This window comes from Coregonus clupeaformis, chromosome 2, assembly GCF_020615455.1.
Source record: "Coregonus clupeaformis isolate EN_2021a chromosome 2, ASM2061545v1, whole genome shotgun sequence".
NCBI classification, from domain to species: domain Eukaryota; kingdom Metazoa; phylum Chordata; class Actinopteri; order Salmoniformes; family Salmonidae; genus Coregonus; species Coregonus clupeaformis.
Genome location: NC_059193.1, coordinates 30,037,090 through 30,045,498, shown reverse-complemented (window position 1 = coordinate 30,045,498; position 8,409 = coordinate 30,037,090). Strand labels below are relative to the sequence as shown.

The 8,409-nt window shown below is 44.6% G+C and overlaps 1 pseudogene; it reads right to left on the bottom strand.

Annotated features, from left to right (window-relative positions):
* Window positions 1-3,689: 3,689 nt before the first annotated feature.
* LOC121534485 lies at window positions 3,690-8,081 on the bottom strand (annotated as a pseudogene).
* Between the last annotated feature and the right edge of the window lie 328 nt (window positions 8,082-8,409).

Sequence of the window (8,409 nt, the reverse complement as noted above, 5' to 3'; positions counted from 1 at the left end):
TACTGCTTTATTACACAAGTTCACACTGAGTAACACCATATTCTCTCTTATTTTCTCTGTTCTTCTCAATCTGTCAGATCAGAAATTATTAACGATAACATTTACATTTACGTCATTTAGCAGACGCTCTTATCCAGAGCGACTTACAAATTGGTGCATTCACCTTATAGCCAGTGGGATAACCACTTTACAATATGTTTTTTTTTTATTATTATTATTATTTTTTTTTGGGAGGGTGGAGTAAGGGGGGGTTGAAGGATTAATTTATCCTATCCCAGGTATTCCTTAAAAAGGTGGGGTTTCAAGTGTCTCCGGAAGGTGGTGAGTGACTCCGCTGTCCTGGCGTCGTGAGGGAGCTTGTTCCACCATTGGGGTGCCAGAGCAGCGAACAGTTTTGACTGGGCTGAGCGGGAACTATGCTTCCGCAGATGTAGGGGGGCCAGCAAACCAGAGGTGGATGAACGCAATGCCCTCATTTGGGTGTAGGGACTGATCAGAGCCTGAAGGTACGGAGGTGCCGTTCCCCTCACAGCTCCGTAGGCAAGCACCATGGTCTTGTAGCAGATGCGAGCTTCAACTGGAAGCCAGTGGAGTGTGCGGAGGAGCGGGGTGGCATGAGAGAACTTGGGAAAGTTGAAAACCAGACAGGCTGCGGCATTCTGGATGAGTTGTAGGGGTTTAATGGCACAGGCAGGGAGCCCAGCCAACAGCGAGTTGCAGTAATCCAGACGGAAGATGGCAAGTGCCTGGATTAGGACCTGTGCCGCTTCCTGTGTAAGGCAGGGTCGTACTCTCCGAATGTTGTAGAGCATGAACCTACAGGATCGGGTCACCGCCTTGATGTTAGCAGAGAACGACAGGGTGTTGTCCAGGGTCACGCCAAGGCTCTTCGCACTCTGGGAGGAGGACACAACGGAGTTGTCAACAGTGATGGCGAGATCATGGAACGGGCAGTCCTTCCCCGGGAGGAATAGCAGCTCCGTCTTGCCGAGGTTCAGCTTGAGGTGGTGATCCGTCATCCACACTGATATGTCTGCCAGACATGCAGAGATGCGATTCGCCACCTTCTGGTTATCATAAAGGGGAAAGGAGAATATTAGTTGTGTGTCGTCTGCGTAGTAATGATAGGAGAGGCCATGTGAGGATATGACAGAGCCAAGTGACTTGGTGTATAGCGAGAATAGGAGAGGGCCTAGAACTGAGCCCTGGGGGACACCAGTGGTGAGAGCACATGGTGCGGAGACAGATTCTCGCCACGCCACTTGGTAGGAGCGACCGGTCATGTAGGATGCAATCCAAGAGTGAGCCGCGCCGGAGATGCCCGACTCGGAGAGGGTGGAGAGGAGGATCTGATGGTTCACAGTATCAAAGGCAGCAGACAGGTCTAGAAGGACAAGAGCAGAGGAGAGAGAGTTAGCTTTAGCAGTGCGGAGAGCCTCCGTGACACAGAGAAGAGCAGTCTCAGTTGAATGACCAGTCTTGAAACCTGACTGGTTTGGATCAAGAAGGTCATTCTGAGAGAGATAGCAAGAGAGTTGGCTAAAGACGGCACGCTCAAGAGTTTTGGAGAGAAAAGGAAGAAGGGATACTGGTCTGTAGTTGTTGACATCAGAGGGATCGAGTGTTGGTTTTTTGAGAAGGGGTGCAAGTCTCGCTCTCTTGAAGAAGGAAGGGACATAGCCAGCGGTCAAGGATGAGTTGATGAGCGAGGTGAGGTAAGGGAGAAGGTCACCAGAGATGGTCTGGAGAAGAGAGGAGGGGATATGGTCAAGCGGGCAGGTTGTTGGGCGGCCGGCCGTCACAAGTCGCAAGATTTCATCTGGAGAGAGAGGGGAGAAAGAAGTCAAAGCATAGAGTAGGGCAGTGTGAGCAGGACCAGCCGTGTCATTTGACTTAACAAACGAGGATCGGATGTCGTCATCCTTCTTTTCAAAATGGTTGACGAAGTCATCCACAGAGAGGGAGGAGGGGGGGGGGGGATTCAGCAGGGAGGAGAAGGTGGCAAAGAGCTTCCTAGGGTTAGAGGCAGATGCTTGGAATTTAGAGTGGTAGAAAGTGGCTTTAGCAGCAGAAACAGATAAAGAAAATGTAGAGAGGAGGGAGTGAAAAGATGCCAGGTCCGCAGGGAGTCTAGTTTTCCTCCATTTCCGCTCAGCTGCCCGGAGCCCTGTTCTGTTAGCTCGCAATGAGTAGTCAAGCCACGGAGCAGGAGGGGAGGACCGAGCCGGCCGGGAGGATAGGGGACATAGAGAGTCAAAGGATGCAGAAAGGGAGGAGAGGAGGGTTGAGGAGGCAGAATCAGGAGATTGGAGGGAGAAGGATTGAGCAGAGGGAAGAGATGATAGGATGGAAGAGGAGAGAGTAGCGGGAGAGAGAGAGCGAAGGTTGCGACGGCGCATTACCATCTGAGTAGGGGCAGAGTGAGTACTGTTGGAGGAAAGCGAGAGAGAAAAGGATACAAAGTAGTGGTCGGAGACATGGAGGGGAGTTGCAGTGAGATTAGTAGAAGAACAGCATCTAGTAAAGATGAGGTCAAGCGTATTGCCTGCCTTGTGAGTAGGGGGGGACGGTGAGAGGCTGAGGTCAAAAGAGGAGAGGAGTGGAAAGAAGGAGGCAGAGAGAAATGAGTCAAAGGTAGACGTAGGGAGTTTGAAGTCACCCAGAACTGTGAGGGGTGAGCCATCCTCAGGAAAGGAATTTATCAAGGCATCAAGCTCATTGATGAACTCTCCAAGGGAACCTGGAGGGCGATAAATGACAAGGATGTTAAGCTTGAATGGGCTAGTGACTGTGACAGCATGGAATTCAAATGAGGAGATAGACAGATGGGTCAGGGGAAAAAGAGAGACTGTCCACTTGGGAGAGATGAGGATTCCTGTGCCACCACCCCGCTGACCAGATGCTCTCGGGGTATGCGAGAACACATGGTCAGACGAGGAGAGAGCAGTAGGAGTAGCAGTGTTTTCAGTGGTAATCCATGTTTCCGTCAGCGCCAAGAAGTCGAGGGACTGGAGGGTAGCATAGGCTGAGATGAACTCTGCCTTGTTGGCTGCAGAACGGTAGTTCCAGAGGCTGCCGGAGACCTGGAACTCCACGTGGGTCGTGCATGCAGGGACCACCAGGTTAGAGAGGCAGCAGCCACGCGGTGTGAGGCGTTTGTATAGCCTGTGCGGAGAGGAGAGAACAGGGATAGACAGAGGCATAGTTGATAGGCTACAGAAAATGGCTACAATAATGCAAACATGTAGTTATGTCACGAAAAGGCTTATGTCATGGTGTCCCATGGTCCTCCCCAAAAAATATGCACTCACTACTGTAAATCGCTCTGGACAAGACCGTATGCTAAATGACGTTAAAAAAAAGTTCATGTTATTTGAATTTGAGGTGTCCAAGGCTACCAAGAAATATCCAGTGCTTCAATACATCCACACCTCAGAAATTAGCATTCCAGCACAGGGGTGATAATTGGTAGACTTAAGCATCTGCAGTGAGAATTGAGGTTTCACTTGATGCGTTCTTTTTTTAACCACTTTGTTAGGCATACAATTGCACTGTGAATGAGTCTGGTGGGACTTGAGACTGAGATTTAAAAGGCTTCTCTGAAACAGTATTTAAGGTCTACAGGCAGCAACATCTATTTAAATTTAAGAGGAATCTCTCCACTTCCAGAGTTAAGACAACATCCTGAACATGTTTATTTACAGTCATCTTATGTACCATTTTCATAGGAGTGGGACAGCGTGCCAAAGCAAGGCATTCAGTCACACCTAATAGACCGTCAATGATCGAGTTTTACATACACTTTATTAAACCATTCTAATGTGGTTGGCGAGGAAATGTAAAAACGAATATACAGATTTACATGAAAAATACAATATTGTAACAGAAATAAACATCAGAATGCTACATAAAACTGCATCACAAAATGTTTAATGAACAAAGATTTCACTGAAGGTAAATTATTGTATGTCAACTTGGACCTCTTTAGGCTAAACCAATTGAAAATAATAAATGGAGGAAACTACAGCACTTGTTTAGATCGGGTAAAGCAAAATAAATTAAGCAAAAGGACAGCACGAGTGTGCTGCTTTTTAACATAAAATACAGAAGCAAAAATACTCTTAGTATATCCCCATAAAGAAGATAGTAAAATGGTGCCTTAAAAAAAAACATGTTTATCAAATTTAAACAAATAATGTTGTATTCCAATTCTCATGGTTATTCCAACCTTCATCGAAGGTAAGGTATAGGTTTGTTTCGGGGCAGATATGAATGAGAACATTTTGTCTTGGAATCATATTGCAATTGATTGAATGAAGGCAGTCCAATTACCTGTGTTGAAGCTTTGGTTTCAATTGGGTAACAGATTCAACAGCATTTCAACGAACGCCATGGAAGCAGAACGGAAAGGAAAAACTACCAAGCAAACAAAGAAAAAAACATAAAATAAATCCCATGGTGCTTGTCGAGGTTCCTCAGACGACAAACATGTTCTTGGTGGTGGAACCACTCTTAGTGGCAGTGTCCTTGTGTGATTGGTATCCGATGATCACCTGCGTGGCACGCCTAACCTGTCCTTCCACCCCCACCTACAGAGAAAGGCAAATACACATTGTTTAGTAAACATCAGAATATCTGGATATGGATAAAAATAGATGGTCAACATCTTTCAGGGCTAACTAAATGGTATTGCGACACCAGCTCACCCTATATGTGTAATGACATCCTTGTTTTCGTAGTCTGTGGTCCATATCGCGAGTTTGTCTCCTCCTCCGTTCGGATGTTGACAACTGCCCCGCAAACATCGTCGCTATGGTCATCGAAAGCTTCGCCCACAAGGCACAGGAGCTGCAACGCACATGGACAGCCAGATGTTTTTAACATTTGAACAGCTAAACATAGTCAACTTTCTGAGACATGGATTACATGTGTGGATGTACTATGTAGGCTGTGTATGTGAATGTCTAAGAATGATTTTGTGTGTAAGAGAGAGGTCATTAGATAGCAGTTATGTCCCACACACTTAACATGACAAATACATCACAGCTTTTACAGAGTATGGTAAAATACAAATAGTGTAGTTCTGCACCTCGTGTATGTAATCAGACCTGTAGGGGTGAGGTACTAACCGTTTCCAGCCAGAAGCGGTCGAGGTCGGCCCTGTGCTGCTGTTTGGACAGTGTGATGAGCCACCTGCCGCCACGCTTGTTCCTCTTGTCCTCCCACATGGGCTAAATACCATCCTGCAGCACAAAAACAGACCAGGATCAGGGTGCAAAGGTCAAGAACATTACCTTTTTTTTAGCCCTACACCATGTTTGCCTTTATAGGTCAGGGGTTGCTTGCCATCTGTGCAGAGCAAACTGTAGAGCAGGAACCTCGACAATTGCTTGTTTTTGTTGCAGAACTTGATACTACAAGATAGGAGATGGGCTTTGGATTAAACTGTGTTTAGATAAAGCGATTAAGCTATATCCAAGAACAACTCTGTTCTCAGTTAGTTTCTGCATGTTTGGTTGTTATTCAAAGACGAATAGATGAAACCTAGAATTGAAATCTAGTTCGACACTAGGAACAGAACTGAAAGTGGATTGAAGTGACACTGGTAGCTAAGCATGACATTTAATTATCACTGGGAGAGGCTTGTGCAATTGCATCAGTCTGAGTAGTAGTCGATATGGGGCGGACTGACGTCCTTGGGAGGAGTCATAACCCTTGCAGTAAAAGCTAAAGCCACAGGCTGAAACGAGACCGTGGGAAATGTGACAACTCCCTGTCATAGTGTAGCCCTCTGTCTAAAAGGCACTGGGCAAGTCAAGAACTCAACTGAACTTCGGTGAATTAACGGAATGTTATGGACAATTAATTGGTTGCTGCTAATGGCCACAACCTGAACAGACAAAAATGTGCCGGTATGGATGTTGAAAAGTGTATGGAACAAAAAAGGAGCAGGTGTGAGATTATTATATTATTATTATATATTATATTATATTATTATTATTACAGATGGGGAAAATCACCCTTACCTTGAAAAGTGTATAGTCCCAGCCAGAGATCAAGTTACTTGATAGTTGGATGTGATTATACAGACTGAGGAAAGGAGAAAAGGCATCGTAGTGAGAGGCAGTAAAAGTCAGAATACAGTCTTTGTCATCAATGTAGCATGTAGGCCAGGGGTTCCCAGGCCCCCCTTCCTGCATTGGGGAACATCCTGCGTCCCCCGCCACATCTATTTCTATGGGCACAAGTACTGCTCATGACCCAAACTGAAAACGTTGCAGGTTTAAAGCTTATTTCCTGCAATTCTACACATTTTGTCATGGAGGTGCAGAGACAAATGTGCAGTTTTGAAGCCCATTTTCTTTAAATTCTATACATTTTGCCATGTCTAATGTGTATTCATGTGATATTTGAGTGACTCGAAAATTACTACAAAATCTATGGGCTAAAAAAACCTAGCTAAAAAACGGTGTTGATGGGCTAGTTGATCTGGACATTTCTGACAAGTTATAAATAGCTCTCTAAGGTATGCAATGACTGACATGACAAGAGGAAAACTGATGATGCACTACCCAATTTCGAAATTGCACCTTGTGCATTCTGCTATTACAACTTTCAAGAGTAAGTTGAAAACCGGTTTGGGAACCACTGTTGTAGGCGATTTTCCACAATGAAATACTTACGCCCAGAAGTCTTCCACTGTGTCAAACTTGGAGACGAGACAGAGGTTTGCTTGACAGGTTTTTGATGTCATTCTTAAAGAACCACAGAGCCCATCTGCATTGCAAACAAAATGCAAAGACTTTGTCAACACTATAGCCCTACAAGCTTATATTGACAATGCATCAGGCAAAGCATATATTCCCAGTCAACCTTATGACAGCTTTCAGTTTACTATGTATGTTTCCTACAAATTGTGTAGCGATTAAGGGGGAACCAGAGTAGTACTTGAGCTTGTGGTTACAGGGCAAGTTCTATGTGCCTAATGGTCCATAACAGAGGCCATAGAACACTTTTAGGGATGTACAGTGCTTTCTGTAATATTTATAGCTGTCCATGCCTGACAAGACTGGTAAAAGCAGTCATCTTCAAACATTAACATTGCATAATTGATATCCCAATGCATATAGCCAGTGTCTAAACCCAGCGATGCAACATCGCAAGACTTCCGGGAATGCTTGCGAAACAGACCAAGCAGACCAGGCCGGGGTTTGAGAAGTTAAACATTTTCCTTAGTTGTTAATTTTCTCGAAATCTAAAGGCACAACCTAGATTTGTGGCAATGTCTTAAGTTGTTCAACATGTTGTTACTCTAACCTTGTTAAAATGTCAAAATCTACTTTATATCGAAGCAGTGCCTTTGATTTGACGGCCGCAGTTCAGTTTGGTGCGAGACGACCGTTAGACCCCGATGTGTTAATGCGGATGAGCATAGCTAGCCAACATCGCCATGACATTGGGGACTTCTATTCCAGAAGAAGTTTCTGCCCATCTTCATACTGTAACTTAGCTAGCTAGTTCACACTGATATAGGTTGATTTAAAATGGATAGCTAGCTGCTTACTTATTTTGTAGTGGATGTTTGATGTAATCTTCAGGATTCACAAATTCTTTACCAGTTGTTTCACTTTTTTCTTCCTCTGAATTTGGGGGATTCGAAATTGATTCCTTGAGAGATGGGGAAGAGATGTCATTCTTCAGATAAATGCAGTACAACTGCAAAAAGCGACCTGGAACGCACCCTGAACTAAGGTAAGGTTAGCTAGCTATCTAGCTTTTTGAAGGGGCAGGGGCGAGCATGCCTGTTGGGTGTTCCTTGTACTGTCAACGGTTGAAACTGGGCATGGATATTTTCAACTTTAAGTACTTATGAAGTTAGCTATAGTGACTAACGTAACATTAAGACGTCTTGTGACTTGCTATCAGCCAGGTATGCACAACTCCAGCATGCACAATTGATTACCTAGCGAGGGCTCGTGCATTTTAGAAGCTATCGAAGTGAATCGAACATTCCAATAATCATTGTCTGGGGTCATGCATTCGCAACAACACCATACAATGAGGGAAAAAAGTATTTGATCCCCTGCTGATTTTGTACGTTTGCCCACTGACAAAGAAATGATCAGTCTATAATTTTAATGGTAGGTTTATTTGAACAGTGTGAGACAGAATAACAACAACAAAAATCCAGAAAAACGCATGTCAAAAATGTTATAAATTGATTTGCATTTGAATGAGGGAAATAAGTATTTGACCCCCTCTCAATCAGAAAGGTTTCTGGCTCCCAGGTGTATTTTATACAGGTAACGTGCTGAGATTAGGAGCAGACTCTTAAAAGGAGTGCTCCTAATCTCAGTTTGTTACCTGTATAAAAGACACCTGTCCACAGAAGCAATCAATCAATCAGAT